General features: G+C 51.6%; 1 long non-coding RNA gene across 1 annotated transcript; it reads left to right on the forward strand.

Annotated features, from left to right (window-relative positions):
- The first annotated feature begins 2249 nt into the window (after window positions 1-2249).
- Window positions 2250-21980, forward strand: LOC128825088 (uncharacterized). The gene is made up of 2 exons (XR_008442601.1): window positions 2250-2372; window positions 21469-21980. It is a non-coding gene; the product is annotated as an uncharacterized LOC128825088 (long non-coding RNA).
- The last annotated feature ends 329 nt before the right edge of the window (window positions 21981-22309 follow it).

Below are 22309 nucleotides of genomic sequence, written 5' to 3' on the forward strand. Positions count from 1 at the left end.
CTCTGAACATCATTCAGATGGCTGCTCTTCTACTTGAAAATCACATAGTTCTTGAAAAGCAGCAACTGTTTTGCCAGTTACTCATTCTTGTAAAAACATGACCCTGACAAGTGAACCCGTATAGACACCTGTCAAACGCAGGCACGAGTAGACAGCAGCATGTAGGGCTGGTGGGAACATGGGGGCAGCCTGGTTACTATGTGACTGGTCCAAGGAGAGCCGCACGATTGCTGTAGATACCAGGATGGGAGGATGTACTTGGGCAGCATCATTTATAGACACACCAGTGTGGACAGTCCTGTTACTATCCGCACATGCTTGGGATGTTGGCACCTGGCACCAGGCTGTTCCACACCCCGATTCGCAAGCAGTTCATGGTGCACCTTTGCACCCCGTTAGGTCCCTGCGTATTCAAGGTCCCATCCTGACTGTGATCCTTGTCTGCGGGGTCACAGATCCATCCCCTGGTCTGCACCTTGGCATCACTGGGAGCTGCTCTGCAGGGAGCTGGTTTCCAGCGGGCAGATAGAATCTCACAGCCCTCTCCCTGCATGTCTCCTGAGCTGCCCCCTGGTCACCTTGTATCTGCACTCTCCCTGCTCTTCCTCCTTTCATCTCCCAGTGGCCTGCAGGCTTTGCAGGAGAGGGGAGGGGGGTTGAGTTGGCACCTTTTCCTCATTTGACCTGATTTTTCACACACAATCTCCTGGTTTTCACTTCCTTTTTGTTCCCCTTTTGCACGGAGTGAGTGAGTCAGCACTTGGGCCCAGTTCTCTTTCTCTCAGCTCTTTGCAGAGTGCACATGAGTGCTTTGGGGAGGGGGGGCAGTGGTAGGAGGGGGCTTTGCTGCCTCCAGGAGCAGCGCCAGGGTTTTTGCTGCCCTAGGCGGCAGTGCTCCTCCTCTGAGCATTCAGGGGGCCTAGGGTCTTCGGCGGCGGGGGGTCCTTCTGCTCCGCGTCTTCAGCGGAAATTCAGCTGCGGGTCCTTCACTCGCTCTGGGACCCGCCGCCGAATTTCTGCTGAAGACCCGGAGCGGAAGGACCCCCTGCCGTCGAATTTCCAAATGCCGCCCCCCAAATCCTGCCGCCCTAGGCGACTGCCTAGGGTCGCCCAGTGGAAGCGCCGGCCCTGGCCGCCTCTTCAGTGATTGACTCAGAGTTTCTTTTCTCTACTTTTCTCCTCTCCTGCCCCCCAATCTATCCTAGGAATGCCTAAGCACAGCTGGCAAAGGTGTACTGGTGAGGCCACCTGGTGGTGGCTATGCATTATATGTTTCAGAGCGGTCACCGTGTTAGTCTGTATCAGCAAAAACAACAAGGAGTCCTTGTGGCACCTTAGAGACTAACGAGTTTATTTGGGCATAAGCTTTCGTGGGCTAAAATGAATGAAGTGGGCTGTAGCCAGGGCCAACTCCAGGCACCAGCTTGGCCAGCAGGTGCTTGGGGCAGCCACTCCGGAGAGGGACGGCAGGTCCAGCTATTCTGCGGTTGGTCCCTCACTCCCGCTCGGAGCGAAGGACCTTCCACCGAATTGCCGCCACAGATCGCGATCGCGGCTTTTTTTTTTTTTTTTTTTTGGCTGCTTGGGGCGGCCAAAACCCTGGAGCTGGCCCTGGCTGTAGCCCATGAAAACTTATGCCCAAATAAATGTTAGTCTCTAAGGTGCCACAAGGACTCCTCGTTGTTTATGCGTTACGTGTTAGTGCTCCTCCAGTATTTGGTCAGTCTTTCTTCTAGGGCCATATTTCAGATTTCCCCGGACGCTGCCATTTCCCCAACTTGCCTCCTGAATGGAGCGGACATTTTGTGTCTTACTGTGATGTAAATGACATCAGAAGCAAATCAGGAGTAACTCCATTTAAATCAGGGGAGTAACCCCATTGTAAAACTTGAGGGACCTTTCCCAGGGGGCTTCCACACATGCATTTCTTTAAAGAAAGGAAATAAGCTCTGGCTGGAAAATCCACTTTTTTTCATCACTCACATCATCATCCTAGCAGGGAGGAGGAATTGGTGGGAAATGAAGCACACGCGAAAATCCTGCTAATCCACATCTCCCACAGGGTGGCAGCAAAGCACCACTTTTCTGTAAAGTGAGCCCTTAAAGAAGAAGGGGCTGCGGGGGGGGAGTAGAGCAAGCCAGCCAGCTCCAATCTGGGCCAGGCCTAGCCCAGTGCGTCCTGGGCTCCCCCAGCTGTTTTCAGTCTCGACAGATGACTTATGTTTTTCCTCTTTGCTCTTTTCAGATGTTAATTTGTCAGACTATTGGCTGATGGAGCTGCTGCCCAGAACCTTTGCTCTCTGCTGAGGCCAGAGTCCTATTAACCTTCCCGCTGATGTCACCAGGCTGGGAAGCTGCTGGCTTCGGGACAGGTCAGTGGCCCCTTTCGTAGCTGCGCTCCCCAGTGTGAACTGTGCTAATGGGGCGATTTGCACCAGATGCTCGTGTGCGATGGGCAGCCTGCGCCCGTGGAGGCTGCAGAGAGAAGTCCCGGAGGCAGAGTTCTGGGAAGCTGTTCCCAGGGCAGGGCTGCGGAGGAGAAGGCTCTCCGGGGAGTCGCACTGTGTGTTTGCAAATGAGTTTCTCTCTCCCCGGTGTTTTTGGAAGTGTTGTCCAGTTTCCTCTCTTGATCCAGGCACCTAGCCAAAAACTCAGAGTCATTGTTCCAGTTCGGAGGAGAAACTGGAGACAGGCAGGTACTCCTTTGGGGCGGTGTTTTTATTTCCAAACAATGTGCACGGTCCTGTTTCCCTGGACATAGGAGGAACCAAACAGGAGACGGTGTCCTCACTTGCAGGGCCAAGCCCCTCTCAGCCAGCACCCCTAACCCAAGACTTTCTCTAGGCTTCTCCCAGGGCCACCAAGCTTCCACCTGGCCTGCTTCTGTCCCTGCGTCACCGTGTGTCTTTCCCCTCTGCTGTCTCTTGCACATACGCAAACAGGTTCACCAGTCCCAGCATCTGAAACCCCTCGCGCCACATGGTTCAGCTTCTGCTCAGGCTTTCCAGTGTGCCTGTGCTGTGTGCGTCCCTGCTAGGTGTGCTCACGTGAGTCCTGAGAAGGTGCCTCTGTTTCTCCTGACCACATGAGGGTCAGTTCAGCTCCTCGGAGCCAGGGTTTGGATCCAGCCCCATTATCAAACTTCCCCAAAGCTTGATTCACGCCCATCTCGATTAGCCGTGAAGGCACTTCCGACCCCTATGGCCATCTGGTCAGTCAGAGCCTGGGGACAGCCTCCATGCCCAGAGAGGGGATGCTATGGCATGGGGCCAACTGCTTACTCCCTGGGATTGTAACGAAGCGAACACAGTTCTGTCCCCTCTGCTGTGTTTCACACGTTACAGAGGAGACTCCTGTGCTTGCTGCCCACCTGGGAGCTCTGATCACTCACGGCAGGACCCCGGCATGGGGCTCCTGTGCTGTTCTGCAGAGCCATGTGCGGTGGCGGGGACGGTGTGAATGGTGCTGGAGGTCAGAGCCGTTGCATTGGCTTAGTGTGCAGAAGGCGTCAGTTGCCGAGGAGCGTGGAGGTGGAGGGAGCAGGTGTTTAAGCCTGGTGTTTGGAATGGGCATTCACAGCAACCCAACCGATCCTGGGAAGGGTTTAGACCTGAGGCTCTGATGGGGCCAAGGGAAGTGGAGTCACTGAGGGAACTGAGAGCCTGAGACTGAATTGATGGACTCAGCAAATGGGCAAGCTTAGAAAAATAAATGTTCGTTAGGAATTTTTCCCAGGAATCAGAGATGGAGAAGACCTGATTGGTCATGTAAACTCTAGTGCGCATAGGACTGGGAGCCAGGAAGTTGTAGGGTCTAATCTCGGCTCCAACATTGACTCCCTCTGTGGCCTTGGCCAAGTCACTTTACCTCTCTGAGTAAATGGGGCTGAAATTTACTTGCGTCTTCAAGGGCTATGATGGGATTATTTGTAAAGTGCTCAGTATTACTGTCATTGGCTCCAGCCTCTTCTGCGGCTCCCTGGGGTGTGCGTGTGTGTGAGACACTCTGATCCTTGTCGTCCTCTCTGGGGTCTCATCACCCAAGCTGCTGTTGGCGTCTCAAACCCCGTCGCTGGTTGCGCTGAACTCGGGGATTCAAAGCCAAAGGGCAGGGGGATTCCTGGCAGTGGGCCTGATGGCTGGTCATTTGGGCCATTCGAGCCCCTTCTTCCAGCTACACAGAAGCCTTCTCCCTGGAAATCCTCTCCAGACACGGGCTCAATCCAGCCATTAGCTTTGGCCCTCCCAGTGCTCCGAGCTGGGGCAAGTGGCTGCCAGGGTCGGGCCTCCCTGACGGAGGGCAGGGGAGGAGGAAGGGAATTTGCTCCCTGGGCTCTCCCTGTTGCCTTGACCTGGTCTTGGCCTTTTCTTGCCAGTCCGTATTCAGGCAAATCTCCCATTGGCTTTAGCAAACCCCTTAGTTGGGTGGCACCAGCAGCTGGGCCGGTTCAGTGCCAGCGGCTGCCTGTGGCCAGAGAGGGTCTCACACTCATCGTGTCTGGGAGTCCCTAGGCAGGATGATTTGAGGGGGGGCCTTTCTGGCGGAATAACCCTCTGCTCCCCCTTGCCCCATCGTCCCTTCTCTTCTGCCTCCCCACCCTGCTGTGTCTGGCACAGCTCTCAGATGTGCTGTTCAAACCCCACCCTCCTGGGCTTTCTCCAGGGCTTGCAGCCTGCCCTCCCCACCCTGCACTGCCCCCATCCTTCCCTGCATTCTGCCTCCTCCTCTCCACAACTCTGGCAGCAGCCACCTGCTTGTGCCAAATGCCCTGGGTCCTGGCCCAGGGAGCAGCTCTCACTTCCTGCCCTGCAGACGTGGCTCCCTGCTCCAGCACCTGGCAGACTAGCGCGCCCTGCCCCCCCAGGAACACACATGGCCGGAGTTTCTGGAGGGTGTTTCAGGCAGGACGAGGCTCTGGGGTGGGATTCCCTCAAACCCAGGACAAGCCCAGCGATTCTTGCAGGGCGAACCTGCGTGAGCCCTGCCTGGCCGTAGGTCTGGGGCTGGATCCCAGGCCTCACAAGCCTGGGGCAGATGAGTCCTGGCTGAGGGAGGCAGAGGTTGAAATCCCCTAGAGCATCCCTCTATTGACAGCACCAAACTGCCTCCCCATGACCTCCCCAGTCGGATTCAAACCACGGGGAAGCTGGGCTGGGCAGCAGTGGGCTCCTCCTTCCCACGGGTGTGTGCACACAGCTCCAGGCGCCGGCTAATTGCTCACTACGATGGGCTGTTTTTCCTACCTGGTTATCTAGTAACCAGAGGTGGACCTGATCCCAAGGCAACTTGCTGCGGCTTGGAACTCAGCTCCATGGGCCAAATGCCAGCAGCTGGTGGCTTGTGCCAGGGCTGACTTTGCTCCCACCCCTGTGCTAATGCAGCAGCTTGTCCTGGGCCCCTTTGTCTGCAGTGGGAATCACCCATGGAGGCTGCAGTGGTGGGTCAAGGCTGGTGGGGTCCGGCCCAGAGGATGTATTTTGGGGGCTATTGAATCTCACGCAGCCCTGTGTGCATCTGAGTCCTTTCTTAAAGACAGCTGAGTAGATCCGCCTCAGGTTTTCAGGGGGGAAATGGGGCCCCGTGCCTCAGTGACTGCTGTGAGGTTCGCTGACATTGACAGAAAACGGACACCCCAACTTCCTATCTGTGTGTAAGGAGAGACTGGCCTGAAGTTTGTGCTGCATTAACTCCATCTAGCCCTCCTGCAGATTGGGATGATCCCCAGAGCAATGGGCCCACAGTATCTCCACACACACAGTGAGCTGGGGGAGCAGCAACCATCCCCAGGTGGCTAACGCCCAGCGCTGGGAATCAGGGAGCTGGAGACTATTCCCAGCTCCGCTGTTGAGTCACTTACCCACCCTGCGGCTCAGTTTCCCCGTGGGAAATGGACGAGGGAGGATAACATCTAACCTCCTTCCCTGCTCCCCCTGTGCAGCATCCACAAGGCTTAGTCCCTGTCTGGGTGGAAAGCTCTCTGGGGGGGCTTAATTCTCCTTGAGCCCCCTTAGTCCGTTCGGTACATCTGCCTTTGCACAATGCTTTAGACGCCTGATCGAAGGGTGTAACATCTCTGACTCAGACGGTGGTTATCTGCGGCTGGATCCATTTGGAGGAGCTGGGGGGATGGGGTCTTATTGCTGCTGAGTCAGTGTCTGTCTTGGGGGAGGTGTGACCCCAGAGCCAGGAAGGAAGGGGAATGCTCTGCTGAGTTACCCCAGTGAGTAGGGGTGGATAAAAGCCACCGAGGGGGAGAATCAGACCAAAGAAAAGAGTCGGTAAGGGAAGAGCAGGTAAAGGAGGGAGGCCACAATGGGCAGCCCTGGCCAGGCCAGACGAGAAACGCTTTATGCTGACCTCTGGCAAACCTATGGATTGTAGGAGCAAGTGCCCTAGGCAAGGCAGCTTGAAACAAGACTCTGGTCTGGCTCAGCTGGCGTTTCATCCATGGATCTCCAAGCACTTCACAAAGTGGCTCATTTACAGACAGCGCTGCGGGGGAGGAGAAATGACTTGCCCAAAGTTATCTGGCAGGAGCAGGACCGGACTGAAGGTCGCCTGCGTCCCTGGCCCACTGCCCTTCCACCGGATCCTGCAGGTTACTTTGTGGCTCCGTATTTAAATACTTTTGCACTTGCTGGGAAAGCAACGCGCCAGTTTGGAAGCACCAGTAAAGCAGAACTTGCCCAACTCCTACATGGTGGAAATGACTGAAATGTGCTAAAGATAAAACCAAATCCCTCTGGGGCTTCTTGGCCCAATTTCAGTCTGTAGCCTTGGTAGGTGGGCCGAGTTATAATCTCCAACCCCACCCCAGCCCGGAGTTGGTAACAGCTGCGGGGCTGAGGTTCTTGGGCCCTCCTATTGTGGTGGGTAGGGAAGGGATGGAGCCGTTTCCGCCGACGCTGGGAGTTGACAGACAGTGTTTAGAAGGCTACAAATAAGAAATGAAAAGCATGGGCTGGACAGGAAGTCTGGTAACTTGTAACTCGATACCCAGGAAAGAAGAACTCAGGAAAATGCTTTCAGCAATCATATTCATCATGGGCTTGCAGCTCGGACTCATTAGCCTCACGGAGCCCAGCTCCAAGCCTTCCTACAGAGGGAGAGAGATTTATATTTTCAGACAAATAAATGCTTCCAGGTTCTCTGGTAGATATTGTAGGTCAAAGAAGCATCTGATGTCAATTACTCCCGTGGTGTAGGATTCCCCGGGCTTGTTGTTGCCAAGGACAGCGCGGTAACAAACAGGATATGGCGAGGTCTCTGCCATGGCAGAGCTCAGGGGCCATTTCTCAACCGCCTCGCTCTACACTGGTCTTTGTTGCAGCTGCCTCGGCACAGCTGATCTGACCTGGCCTCCATTTATTGTCTAGTCGTCTCTGGAACTAGCATGGCACACGTGGAGAGGTGGTTCTCCTGGGGTCTCTGGCTGGGGTGGGAAGCGTCAGTGCCAGGAGCACCATACAGACTCATGCAGTGAAATGTAAGAAAGGGGAATGTTTTGAGATGACTATCTGGCTGCTGGTGAGATCCGCTACACCATGGCAGACTTACTGGATCTCTTCCACCTCTAACTCCTACAAGCCAGGAAGTCAGCCCTGGGAAGCTCCCAGAAAATGTCCCGCTGGGGCAAAGCAGCAGCCCAAGAGATTCAGATATGCTCTGGAGAAGCCACTGAAGTTCTGGGTGCTTATCTGAACCAAACCCAGCCTCCGCCACCATGGCTGTTTTTTTTTTTCCTGTGTGGCTACCTACAAATACCCCATGGGCCTAACCAATGCTTGGGCTCCCTTCCCTGTGTGGTGGAGAGGGAGAGCAGCCGGAGTGGAGAGAGGGATCAGGGAGGGGAATGATGCTATTCGCTGGAAGTGTCGTTCGCCCAGTTCGTGAACACACCAGTGCCAGGAAGCTGGGGTTCGGGAACCTCGCAAACCTTGGTAAAAACTCTCCCTGCTCAGCCCAAGCCCAAGGGAAGCAGGGGGTTCCTTACACGTCTCCACCTGTACAAATACCCTGAAGGGCTGAGCTTGAAGCAGAGGGTGACTGTTTATTTTTGGAGGAAGTTATGTCACTGCAGAGCGAGAGAGCGCGCGCCTCCATCCTGGTCTGATTCTGCCTGGCACGGAGTGCCCTGAATTCCCACTGAAGTCAATGGCGGTGCAGGGTGCACAGCACCTTACCCAAGGACCTAGTTCTCACGATGCCCATTGCCGCAGCACCACTGTAACAGGCGAACACATACAGCGTGCCCCCTGGCACGTGTAAGCGGCCGACGTTCTATCCAGCCCCTCTCGGACCAAGAACTACAGGGGATCTGGGCCTTTGAGTCTAAAGCCAGAGGGCTGGAACCATCGTGCAGCAGGATGGTATCGATCCCTGCGCTAATCCTGGCCTAGGCGGGTACGTTGTTGCTGCATGGAAGAGGCAGGGCTGCTCCCTTCCTGCGCTTGCACTGTGCACAAGGACATGGGAGCGTTGTAGAACAGGGTTTTCGTTAAACCCAGGATCGGGGTTATTGCTAATAGGCTTGTGCTGGATGAAAATAAAAACTGCACTCCAGAGTCAATCCCCACAGCTCCACTGAACAGGGCCGGCTCCAGCTTTTTTGCTGCCCCAAGCGGCGAAGCCAAAAAAAGAAAGATAAAGCCGCGATCGGCAGCACTTCAGCGGCAGCTCTACCACGCCGCTTCATTCTTCGGTGGCAATTCGGCGGCGGGTCCTTCCCTCCGTCAGGGACTGAGGGACCCGCTGCCGAAGACCCAGACGTGCCGCCCCTTTCCATTGGCCGCCCCAAGCACCTGCTTCCTTTGCTGGTGCCTGGAGCCGACCCTGCCACTGAAGTCAATGCCAATGAGCACCACTGAGGGGCTGGCCCTTTGCAGTCTGTCCCTGTGGGTCCATCTCTGATCTCTGGGTGGTTCTTGGGCTGTGTGTGTCCCCCAGGTGAAATCAGGAAATCCCCAGCGAAGTGCAGCCCTGTCCCCAGGGAACAGCACAGACTCATAGAACTGTGGGGCTGGATGGGAACCTCAGGAAGTCAGCTAGTCCAGCCCTCTGTGCTGAGGCAGGACCAAGTAAACCTAGATCACCCCTGACAGGTGTTTATCCAGCCTGGTCTTAAAAACCTCCATTGGTGGGGACTCCACAGCTTAACTAGCCTTAGAGTTAGCAAGTTTTTTCCTAATATCGAACCTAATCTCCCTTGCTGCAGATTAAACTCACTGCTTCTTGTCCTGCCCTCAGTGGACATGGAGAACTCCTCATTATAACAGCCCTCAACATATCTGAAGACTTATCAGGTCCCCCCTCACTCTGCTTTGTTCAAGGCTAAACATGCCAAATATTTTTACCCTTTCCTCATAGGTCAGGTTTCTAAACCTTTGATACTTTGTGTTGCTCTCCTGTCGACTCTCTCCAGTTTCCATCTTCCCTATAGTGTGTGTGGTGCCTGGAACTGGACACAGCTCTTCAGCTGAGGCCTCACCAGTGCTGAGTAAAAGAGGAGAGTTACCTCCCGTGTCTTACATATGACACTTCTGTTAATACACCCCAGAATATCGGCCTTCTTCACAGCTGCATCAGATTATTGACCATATTCAATCTGTGACCCACTATAACCCCAGATCCTTTTCAGCGGTACGACCACCTAACCAGTTATTCCCCATTTTGTAATTGTGCATTTGAATTTTCCTTCCTAAGTGAAGTACTTTGCACTTGTCTTTATTGAATTTCATCTTGTTGATTTCAGATCAATTCTCCAATTTGTCAAGGTCGTTTTCCATTCTAATCCTGTCCTCCAGAGTGCCTGCAACCCCTCCCAGCTTGGTGTCATCTGCACATTTTGTAAGCAAAAACAAGAAGGAGTCTGGTGGCACCTTAAAGATTTTGTAAGCATACTCTCCACTCCATTAGCCAAGTCCTCAATGAAAACATGGAATAGTACCGGACCCAGGATTGACCCCACTAGCTATGTCCCCCCAGTTTGACAGTGAACCACTGAGAATTACTCCTTGAGTGCTGTATTTCAATCAGTTGTGCACCCACCTTACAGTAATTTCCGCTCTCCTGCCTTTCTAAAAAAACATTTCTGTTCAATGTTTATAATAACCAGGCAAAAAGTGGCATTGTGTTCCATGTGCTGGGCTTTCAGCCATAGGAATTGCCCTGAGTGAGCATGTTTCCAATTGTTGTAGGGCCTGAATTGACGAAGGCTCCCTGCCACGTGAGTTTTTACCCTGCGCACGCTGACACTCAGCGAGAGCAGGGGGAATTGCCTGCAGGGTCGGATCAGGGTTTATATTTAGTTGTCCGTGGATGTAGGAGGATGTGCAATAGCAATGTAGGTTGTTCTCACTACTCCCCACTCACCTTTGGGATGGTATTAATTGACCTAAGCATTGGCAAGCACCGTTCCATATACATGTCACATTATTAAAGGGCCTCAGAAAACGTGTTTGCGATATTTGTAATGCACCCAGCTGTGCATGTGGCCCAACTGCAAGGGCGTGTCCATTTGTGGCTGCATCTGGGTGAATTCCCAGTGGGCACTCTGCTGGAGGTCTTTGGGACACTTGTCGCTATGTGGAGTGTCCAACCTCCATTTGCAGGGGACGGAGAAGAGGGGCGGGATCATGGAACAGGCTGCACTGACCCCTGGGGGTGGGTTTGAGGCACAAGGCAAAGACGTGATGGGAAATCTTGTCTGCTTGACAAGAATGGCCCATGGGGCTAATTAAGGCTCTGGCTCTGCTCCTAAGATCTCTCTGAGCAGGAACATTATGAATGACTCCAATATACAGAGTGGGGTTTGTTTGAGAAGATGATTAGAAAGTATGAGCAAGCTTCTTGCATGTGACAGACTAAACTCGGCCTGTTTGAGCAGCTCTGGAACCTCTTGCAGTGATGAATGCTGAGCCATTTATAATCCAGCGGGGCATGTGGGAGGCTGTCTGTAAACCTTTCTGTGCTCCTCATACTCCCAGGCCAGACCATCAGGAATTATTGTACCCCAATGGTGGTGTGATTTGTGTTTGGGTATCTGGTTCCCATAGGCAATATGTGGTTCATCTCCTTGCTGTTTTTCCTGGCCTGTGAGCAGTTTGGCAGCATGCACGATGGCAGAGCAGAGTTTGCTGAGATAGCAGATCGCTGCTCTGTTATGGATGCTGATGCACTGAAACTTATCACACGGCTCAGCTAGATCGTGCTTTCAACATGGAGTGTCAAGAGAGCCGGGGCCCCTGGAATAATTCATTGTGCTGCTCCTAAGGGTGCAGTGTATCCTCCCCCCCCCCCCCCCTCCTCCCAGCATGGCCAACTCTGGTGGCCAGCAGGTGAGGTCAGTAAAGCCAGGGCTTTCCCTGCCCTTTGCCCCCACCCCGCCCCGTCTGTGCAGATGGCCCATGGAAAAGCCCCTTGGATGCATTCCCAGTGCTCTCCACAGGCACCAGGGCTGCAATTGTGGCTGGCCCTCGTGTGTGCCAGGCAAAGGGCCAGGTACTTGTACTCCCCAGCACCACTGTGTAAAGGCAGGGCCCAGTCCAGCCCCTAGAGATCTGCAGTCCATGGCTATCTCCATACCCACTGCAAGCAAAACCAGTGAGATTTCTCCCAGCTTTGCATGTGCTGGGCTCGAGCCATCCTGTGAGTATGGGGGGAGGTACAAGGGGACTACCATGCACCCATGGGGGCACCTGCACTAGAGATGGCATTCACCCCCTCCCCCCTAATTTAAGTAATTCCTGCCGCTGGGGGTTCTCTGGCGCTCCAGAGGGACCAGGCTCGTGCATCGAATGGCAGAGCAAGGCTTGCAGGTAGCCTGCACTGACCTGATGCATGCCCCCAGCTCTGAGGGACCTTCTGTCATTGCAGGCAGTCGCCTGGGCCCAGTGATGGAGCCTGTAACAAGCGTAACGCACAGGAGCACTGGTTAGAGACCTCGTGGCCCCAGAGTCAGAAGGCCATTACCTGAATAAGGGTCCAGAGATGGGAAAACTGAAGCCCAGCAGAGCTTAACATGTGACATGCTCAAGTTCCCAAAGTGAGTCGTGACAGAGTCAGGAATGGAACCCAGGAGTCCTGGCGCACAGCCCTCCGCTTTAACCACAAGACGATGATCCCCCCTTCTTAAAACATCAGTGAATGCTGTGCTGGGCCAGAACATATGTGCTTAGCAGTTGAGAGTCACCTACCCCAGGCAACTGCACGTTTCCACTTCTCCAGCTTCATTACACTCTGGACATCCTTAATGGCCCAAAGGTCAGTATCCGTGAGACCACGTGTCTGAGGGACCCTGTGCAGAAACCTGACATAAGCACAAGTCATTCAGGATCAATGCTGGGGGCCAGGAAATTGCAACAGACACAAACCTAAATACAGTGTATTTCCACCCCAGGTAATCAGGGGTTCTCCCATATTCCGACTGACAGCTTAAATGCTTTAATTCTTGCGATGCTGCATTTCAAGGGGTCCTCTGTGCTGCAGGCTTCTCCCAAACTGGTTTTCAAGTCTGAGATTTGCCTGTAATTGGAGGCACGTTTCATTCCCCTGAAACTAGACAGGTTCCCGGCGGGGGAGGGGAGCTGCGGGAAGGGAGCAATTTACCTTATGGAATTATTTACCTGATTAGAGAGTTTATTTTATAAAAATTGCTTCAGAATGGGGCTGCTTGGCATGTCCAGTGAGGGGAGCTCCCGGGGGGGCCGGGAAGCCTGGAGACAAGTGATTTGTGTGTATAATGGAACTAATCCACCAGTCAATTATACCAATATAGTTCACCGTGGCAAAGCGCTCCGTTCCCATTAATTAAAAATCTGTTAAGACGATTAGCGTGTAAAGGCATCAAAAGAAACCCAAGAATTTCTTTCCCCTCCTGCCCCCACCCCCAAGCATGAGCGTAGGCATGCCAGCTCACATGCATTATTACTGAAATTATTCCACTAAAGGTAAGGGCTTCATAGCCAAAGTAACTACCTACTGCAAACGTGCTGACAAGTCCCCCACGCCCCTACCAATAGGTCCTTTGAGTTTAATTATAGTTTGTTTAAATTAGCCCTGATTGTTAGTGTGGAGTGTCCGCTTAAAATACATTTGAGCTGTCTTGTTCCCATGTGCCTCCCCTGAGCTGAAGGGGAGGAAAGTTACCATCCCAAACAGGCTTTGTGGCCTACGTAAAGGTGCTTCCCCCGAGGTCGATTCATTCTGTGTTTGGGGCTGGACGGCTTGAGAGGCTGGTGGGCCACGTGGGGCCTTTCCCCACTCAGTCACCGGTTCAGAACCAGCCGCCATCAGGAGCACCCAAAAGTTGTTACCGCCGCCTATGCCATGAGGCCTACTTGACAATGGTCAGGCAGGATGCCAGTAGGCTGCCATGATGCTTGTTGTTTGCTTGGACTCCCTTGTCTTGTACCTAGATTGCAAGCTCTTGGGCAGGCACCATCTTGTTGCTGTGTCTGTACAGCGCCTAGCACAGCAGGCTCCTGGTCCCTGGCTGCAGCTCCTGGGCCCTATGGTAATGCACACAATACCTGTGGCCTGCGTGGTGAACTTTGGGTGGCTTCAGCCTGGCTGAAAACCCACCGCAGCTAGGAGTAACAGCAGAGACTAGGAGTGAACGGGCCAGAGCCTGAACTGTTCTCTGAGCCCTGGCAGAGGCAGGGCAGTGTGGGGAAAGCTGGTGCTGGACCCCTGGTGGAGAGGCCAAGACCAGCCTGCTGCTCGGGTGCCCTTCTCTCAGCACTAATTCTGTGCAATAGTGATTGTGAATTGGCTGCAGCCCCTCAGCGATTCCCTCCCTGGACTAGCAATGGTTACTCTGACGTTCTGACTGACGTCTTCCATGTCGCAGATCGCTGCATGATGGCTGACGCACTGGGGATGGAACCAGGGCCCTCCAGATCTAAAAGCATGAGCTGCTACAGCGTGAGCTAAAGAGCCAGGCTGCGTAGCTAGGACTGTACCAACCTGATATCCTGTGTGGGTGGGGACTTATGGCACACGCTCCTTTAGTGCACTATAACTACATTAGAACGGCTCTACTGGGTCAGACCAAAGGTCCGTGTAGCCCAGTATCCTGTCTACCAACAGTGGCCAGTGCCAGGTGCCCTAGAGGGAATGAACAGAACAGGTAATCATCAAGTGATCCATCCTGTCACCGATTCCCAGTTTCTGGCAAACAGAGGCTAGGGACACCATCCTTGTCCATCCTGGCTAATAGCCCTTAATGGACCTATCCTCCATGAATTTATTTAAGTTCTTTTTTTAACCCTGTTATAGTCTTGACCTTCACAACATCCTCTGGCAAGGAGTTCCACAGGTTGACTGTGCGTTGTGTGAAGAAATACTTCCTTTTATTTGTTTTAAACCTGCTGCCTATTAATTTCATTTGGTGACCCTTAGTTCTTGTGTTATGAGAAGTAGTAAACAACACTTCCTTATCTACTTTTCTCTCCACCAGTCATGATTTTATGGACCTCAATCATATCTCCCCTTAGCCGTCTCTTTTCCAAGCTGAAAAGTCCAAGTCTTATTAATCTCTCCTCATACGGAAGCCGTTCCATCCCCCTAATCATTTTTGTTGCCCTTTTCTGAACCTTTTCCAATTCCAATATATCTTTTTTTCAGATGGGGCGACCACATCTGCACACAGTATTCAAGATGTGGGCGTACCATGGATTTATAGATAGGCAACATAATATTTTCTGTTCTATTATCTATCCCTTTCTTAATTATTCCCAGCATTCTGTTCACTTTTTTGACTGCTGCTGCACATCGAGTAGATGTTTTCAGAGAACTATCCACAATGACTCCAAGATCTCTTTCTTGAGTGGTAAAAGCTAATTTAGACCCCATCATTTTATATGTATAGTTGGGATAATTTTTTCCAACGTACATTACTTTGCATTTATCAACATTAAATTTCATCTGCCATTTTGTTGCCCAGTCCCCCAGTTTTGAGAGATCCTTTTGTAGCTCTTCACAGTCTGCCTGGGTCTTAACTATCTTAAGGAATTTTGTATCATCTGCAGATTTTGCCATCTTACTGTTTACCCCCTTTTCCAGATCATTTATGACTATGTTGAACAGGACTAGTCCCAGAACAGACCACTGGGGGACACCACTATTTACCTCTCTCCATTCTGAAAACTGACCATTTATACTTACCCTTTGTTTCCTATCTTTTAACCCCAGTTACCAATCCACGAGAGGACCTTCCCTCTTATCCCGTGACAGCTTACTTTGCGTAAGCGCCTTTGGTGAGGGACCTTTCTGAAAATCTAAGTACACTCTATCCACTGGATTCCCCTTGGTCCACATGCTTGTTGACCCCCTCAAAGCTCAACAATGTGTCTGTTACTTTGCTCCAGTGCTTACTGGCTGACTGTTCATTTCAGAGCTGGATTTCAAGGATGGAGTTAGCGGAGCTGGAGGAAATGTTTTCATCAAGTCAGTTTCTGTTCATTTTTTAAAAAGTGAAAAAATAAGTTTTTAATTTTTAAAAAAATTGGCAGGAGATTTTGATAAAAAGGGGGAAGGGGAGGGAGGTCAAGTTTTTTCAAAAATTTCCACAAAAAATAATTGACTTTTTCTGCCCACTCTGGTCGCCACCACAACCAACAGACACGAGCTCCATCAGGGCCAACTGCAGCACTGCTCAGCTGAGCCAAAGCGAAGGAATTTTTCACCCTGATCTTCTGCAAACCGCTCACTTTCCGAAGTTGGCTGCTGCTGAAGTGGGGTAAGGACTCAGCGCTCGGGGAAGGATTTTTGTCCTGAATTTGAGCAGGGTCAATGATATCTGAGTTCTGTAACACAATAGAAAGATTGGCTTGGGTTATGGGATCCACATCAGTAAAGAACTCAGCACTTCAAAACTGCTGTGCTGTCCAGGAGGAAGTGGGGGCTTCTGGGCAATTAATTGGGGTCCCCAGTCAGAGCAGGGCAGCCTGACCAACCTCTACAGGGCTCTAGGACGTTCCAGTGGAGGAAGTTCATTTGTGGCTCTCCCTGGAAGAGGCGTTTTCACTTTCCCCTAGTGGCTCAGATTTACTGTAGACCCGTTGTCCCAAGCAATAATGAGGATCTGTGCCAAGGAAGAGTGACGGTTTGTGTGAATCTGATCCTTCTGCTGACCTGTGGGAATAACAGACTTGCATTTCTGGGAGTAGTATGGCCGGGGGGGCTCTTCCCAAATGGAACTGAGATCACTGATGTCTGGAGACAGCCCAGGAGTTCTGCTTGAAATCAGCCACTCGCCCCCGAAGAGTGACACTTCCCAAGCAATCCAGCCTCTCTCCCCAGTCACAAGCGTACAGAAGTGGAATGTTGAGTTTCCTTCTCCAGGAGCAATATAGATCTTTGAACCAAGGACCCAGCATCCGAGTCTCACCATGAATTTAGCTGGATCCTGCTGGCTGCACATGCACTGGGAACTGCATAAAAAAAACACTAGAGGAGCAAGAACTGCAGATGTTTCCTGCCCCTTCCCCTACCCCAGCCAGCCCCACTGTCAAACCTGCCAGGGCTTCATGTCTCAATCCCCTGCCCCCCACATTTTGTTCCTGGCTCCTAAATTACAAGTGATAATTTCCTCCTCGTCCCTCTCCAGACTGCGCCATCCTTCACTGTTTCCCCAGTCTCACTGGCCTCTCTCTCTCTCATTACTAATCTCTGTGATTTGTGCTCCATGGAGCCTTTGGGGACACTGCTAACGTGGAAGAATGAACGATGCTATCCAAAGGGAAGGCACCAGTTGTCGCTTGGAGGGAGCTGAGAGCCTGCCTTCCCTGGCAGGGAGGATTCTGTAAGCATCTGTGCACTAGGTTGCCACCTTTGAAATGCAAAAAAACCACCCACCCCACAAGGCAAGTTGGCCACAACCCTGATCCCCCGCCCCCTTAATCAGCCACTTATAGTATCTAGAGAAAGAACCCCTATAGATAAGATTAGTAACATCACTGATAACAAACCAGTGTTTGTTTTATCAGCACATTTTGCCAGCCAGTCTTTGTAGTCTGTTTCCTTTCACCAGTTGTCCTTGAATGTGAAGTTTCTGACGTGAGCTTTTTCTTCTGGAGGTGTAGTAGGATCACTTGCACCATCGCCCTGATCTCACATGTCTCCTCCCTCTCGCGGGACTCAAGCCCTCTTTCACACTCGCACGGCGCGCTTGCGTATTGGTGGGCGGACAGCTGATGTATTTTCGACGGTTTTGATCTGTTGTTGCTTAAACTGCAGAAGTGGGAACACTGTAGCATCTTTAGCTGGGCACAGAAACTTTTACGATTTGATATCCCAGTGTAGTGTGAGAATAACGCAAATCTTTAGACCCAGGTAAAAAAACCTGCAGATTACATATTTTTCCAGCCACTGGAAAATCCATTTTAAAAAAAAAAAGGGCCAGGCCGGTCAAATACCAGCCGGGTGGTAACCCCACTGTGCACACATTAGGCTTATTGAGGACTTGTGTCATGGTAGCATCTAGAGCCCCCAGCCAGCCCCACTGCGCTAGGCACTGCATAAGCTTGTAGCAAAAAGACCGCCCCTGCCTTCGGGCGACTACAATCCACCCTTGCAGCAGTGTCAGCAGCCCTCATGGTGTACCTGCAGCGTGAGAAACATTGCTCCAAACACCGGCCTCCTGCCCAGGGGACTGCGGTGCTGGAGTGGTCAGGGGGAAAAGGGATGACATTTTCTTTCCAGGCCTCAGCCATTAAAGGGGTGACGTTGCGACAAATCCATGCCAGCCCTGGAGCTGGCTTCGTTCTCTCCAGCAGAGATCAGTGTGCTCGGCACACACTCAGCGCAGCTGTGAATCCCAGGAACGAGAGCACGTTGCTAGTTCAGGCACCTGCATTTTTATTGCTGTCCCTCTTTCTAAAAGTCCAGGTTTTAGACATTCCTTCCCTTTCTTGGTCCCAATGCCTGGTGAAATGGGCATTTCCAAGATGACCATGCCTGCAGCACACTAGACAGGTAGCAGGACCAAATCACCTTCCAGAAGAGTAAGATCCTAACCTAGGGTTCTGTAGGAATTCCATAAAGCAACCAGATATCAGCCTGCTCCCTAGAAAAACGCTGACATTATTTTGCTTCCATTGCTCAGATCTACGCCTGCTGACCCCCTACTTACATGCCATTGTAGTTATGAAATGTGGTTTTCTTATTAAACTAACCCCCCCACCCATGTTACCCCTATTCACCCAAACTGTCTTTTAGTTGGATTCTTCCTACTTAATCCTTTAGCACCAGGAGCTGGGTATTTCCCTCTCCTGGACCTTCGTCCATAGCCAGAAACTAAACCCAGCAGACCCTAACTCCCAGTCAGCTAAAGATGCCATTTTGTTGGGTTGGACAAGTAGGAAGTATTCTGGTCTCTCTTAAAAGCTCAAATATTATCCCACAGTTGATTTTGTTTCTCTGCATCCCGGGCTTTGCAGCAACTCCAGCTCATTTACATGTGTATTGCACCGGCCTCCACGGGTGCTGAGGTCAATTGAAACTCAAGAAAAGAGGAGAAATTTATGCAAAACTGTTGATTGCATTTGTATGTAATGAAATCATCCAATATTCATCTGACTATAGACTCTAATCTGAAAGGAGAACTGAAGGACATAAGAGTCACTGGAAAGCAGTAATGAGCTTCTGTAGTGATTAAAAAAGCACTTGAGCTTTCTGAAAATCCAGCCAGAAATCGTGTCTAATCAACACTGAATATAGGTGGCAGAGATTACACTGATACATTTTGCAAAGCTCACTGTCGAAAATGTATGCAAGTTGTAAACTCTGACATGCCATCCATGTTCTGTTTGATACAAATCCAGGAAGCACACAATCAGAGCCCAGGCTCGTCCTGGGTGCGAAGCAATCTTGGTGGCTCTGCTCGATGACTCATAAGGAGTGCAATCACATCTATTTTGAAGAGCAGTGTTGGTTTTTAACTATGTTGAGAGCTTGCAGATTCCTCAGAGTTTTTCCTTCCTTTTGTTTCCAGTTTGCATTTTGTCTCCACGGTGGGTTTTTCTTTTAAAAGGGGGTTGGAATTTCCCCTGGTCCTCGCTCCAAAACCCATGGCCATCCTCCCGCCACAATTACAAATTCACTAGCACAGATCTAACCAAGGGATTCTCAGTAAGCAAGACCGCCGATGTCCCTCTGTGGGGTGAAAACCCCTCATGCATGGACACAACATGAGGCCTCTGCGTCACTCGTCTGTCCCACCTCAGTCCTCGTTCTCGTCTGAGGCATTTCTGTCCTGGTCTAGTGAGGGTCTTATATTGCACCCGTCACTGAACTACGCGAGCCCCCAGGCCTCATGCTGGCCCTCTGCAGAGGGGTGAATTTTACCTTTAGTCTTTTTTTATTAACTCGAATGGGAAAGGTCCCTCCCAGGTTATTTAAAATCAATCCCCTGGCTTTCCTTTCCGCAGCCAAGCAAAGCCGGAGCAGGTACCATCTCGCAGTGCTGTGGAGCAGACGCAGCAGCCTCTGCACAATGGCCTTCGAGTGATCGCGGAGCTGTTTCTGGTGGAGCCCAATATAGGTGCTTTCCAAGCGAAAGGAAGGCACGGACCTTGCCTCCGAGTTTACACTCTAAACGTCAGACAGGCAGGTAAGGGAAAGGGATCAGACACATAAGTGGCCAGGATGGGAACACAACAAAATAGGGTTTGAATAGTGCAATGTTGGGCTGTTGGAGATGTTGGGTTTGCTAAGATAAAGAGGCAGCTCCTTTCCTCTTTTACATGCTATTTTCTACTGCGATCTCATAGCTAGCTGGCTGCCCACTGTCATTTGCGACTAAATGACAAATCAGACCCGGGGGACAGCCCTGGCAGCCCAATGCAGTCAATGGTGTCGTTCTCTTACACTCAGTCTGTTTGGCCCTACGACTCTCATGGCATTGCTGATTTCCCAGTACTCCTAGCGTGGCTGGGATGATCTTTTCCCAACGTTTATCTGCTGGCATTTGCATGTGCTCAGTTGCCTTTTGTTATTGCCTGACTGGGGATGAAATCCTGGCTCCAGGGAAGTCCATTTCCCATTAACGTTAATGGGGCCAGGATTCCCCCCGTCTTTCCAACACCCTCTATTATTTCTGTCTTTGCTGCTACTTGCAGCACCTCACTAAGAGCCTAATCCTGAGGAGGAACTGTGGGGGACCAGACTTGGTATTGCCCTGTGCTTTGTGCAGTCATTCCCATAGAATGGGCACAAAGTGCTGCCACACCACCAGGGTAGAGTCTCATGTTCACTTTGCACTTTGCACGCAGGGCCTTGGAGGGTCTGACTGTACGCTCCATTCTCTCCTGGAGTTACTCCAGATTTACGCCCAGGAAAGGGGAAGGCAGATTCAGCCCAAATGAGGCCCTCACAGTGTTGCCCAAATTCCATAGTGCAGCGCGTGGAATTAATTTGCTCTTTATTGCCTCTGCCCCATGATTACGATGGTTCTGAAAACCAGCCAGAACAGTGATTTCTGTTGCACCTCCAAGGCCTTCTCTTCACAAGTCGACCTCTGAACGTTTCCACTCGTTTACCCCCTCCAGCCAGTTCTCCACACAAGTGCCTGTGCGAATCCAGGTTTCCAGGGCTGCTTGCGAAGTGCTGCGGCAGAGGCTTCCCTGCAGTCCAAAGGGGTGACACCAACTGGCGTTCCGCGTTGGCTATGTGAACGGAAGGGTGATCCGCATTGCCTGCCACCATGTGTTCCTTGTAGGTGTATGTTGTTTACACTTGTCCTGCTGTGACCATTCTGCTGGGCACTAATTGCAGTGACCACAAGGGAGTTACATGGGGAGAATTCAAGCAGATTTTAGCTCTCAGTGCTTCTCTATTTCTTCTTACTACTGGGGCCGTTCTTTTACGAAGGGCTGGCTACCCTAACTTGCATAGCCATTGCTCTTTTTTTCCTGTTTTTAAAGATTGGCCTCCACATCTGCTTTCCCCTCCCTTCACGCCCCCTCCCCAATCTCTGGCACCACCCTGCTTTGCCATGATCTGAAATAACTGCCTGGGGCTTAGTAAATTCATTAGCTGACTGACTCTGCCTAAACGTCCAGTTTGATGGAAGAGAATCCATCCAGCGGAGGTTGGACATGTCTGCGTCCTTGCTGATAGAACCCATTGCCTCTATTCTTGGCCAGAGGCCAGCAGCCTTCAGGACCCACCGTAAGGTGCATAGGCTCAGGGATTAACTCTTCAAGTGGCTCAAGATGCACTGGCCATTGCAGAACCATGCCCAGCCTGTCTGGTATTGTTTGGTGTCATGGGTTTAGTTAATGAGGTGGAGCTAGATGCTATGGTAATGGGGCTGGTCCAGCTGTAAATGTTCCAGGGAATTTCTCCACCTAATGCTCCCAGAAACAACAGGCAGTGTCTGGAGCTCCATCAATGGCCTCGGGAGGTATGTGGGGGGCAGCAGCAGGAGCCCACGACTGACCCCACAATGCCTTTCTCTCCCCCCAGGTTTCCTCTAAGCATGACAGTAGATGAGGTGTGCACAGCCAGCCCTGGAGTAGGTGAGAGTCGTTCGAATGTCAGGCTAGGTTCGGTTGTGCTGCAATTAGTGCAAGTGCTTCTGAACTCTCATGTCTGCTCCACATAAAGATGGATCTAAGAGCGCGGGCATCGTTCCCCACAGTCATCTCTATGCAGGTACGAGGGGAGCTCTTCTGGTGGTGCAGCCCAGCAGCCTTGACGATGGGCGAAAAAAAACCCCAAAAAACTATTTGATAAATGTCAAAAGAAATAAAGTAATCAGCTGAAAGCAATTTGCTGAGCCGTGTAACCGCCTTGGGCTTACCATTTTCCTTTATTCATTTATCATGATAGACGCTTTCGGCCAAAATACACAAAGCAGAGAAATTGTTGACATGTGGGGCCCAAGTATAGAAAATCTTTCATTCCCGCCCCCGCCCCCTGCTCTGTGCACAAAATAACTTTCCTTTTTTTTTTTTTTTTTGGGTTGTTTATTTAAAGACTACAGAGAACTCGGCGCTGCTCAGAACCGACCGGCCTTTGGAGCAGGGTTACTCCCCAATTCATCATTTCCTCTGTTTATGAAGATAAACTGTGTTCTTGGGGCGTACCTGCCGATAATGAGGGGCAGGAAGCTGCTACAAAGCATCCAGCACTTAGAGCAAGTTCTGCTCCCCCGGTGTCCCAAACCGTGCACATGATTCCCATTGGAAACTGAGACCCTGCAGTTGGGGGGGGGAGGGGGGCGGAATGTGGCTTTCAGGAGGCGTCTAGCGCTGTGCTTTTGAGTTCTCGTTAGGTGAGTTTAGTGCTGGCCAAAGCTGCTGGA

Source organism: Malaclemys terrapin, chromosome 17 (assembly GCF_027887155.1).
Source record: "Malaclemys terrapin pileata isolate rMalTer1 chromosome 17, rMalTer1.hap1, whole genome shotgun sequence".
NCBI classification, from domain to species: domain Eukaryota; kingdom Metazoa; phylum Chordata; order Testudines; family Emydidae; genus Malaclemys; species Malaclemys terrapin.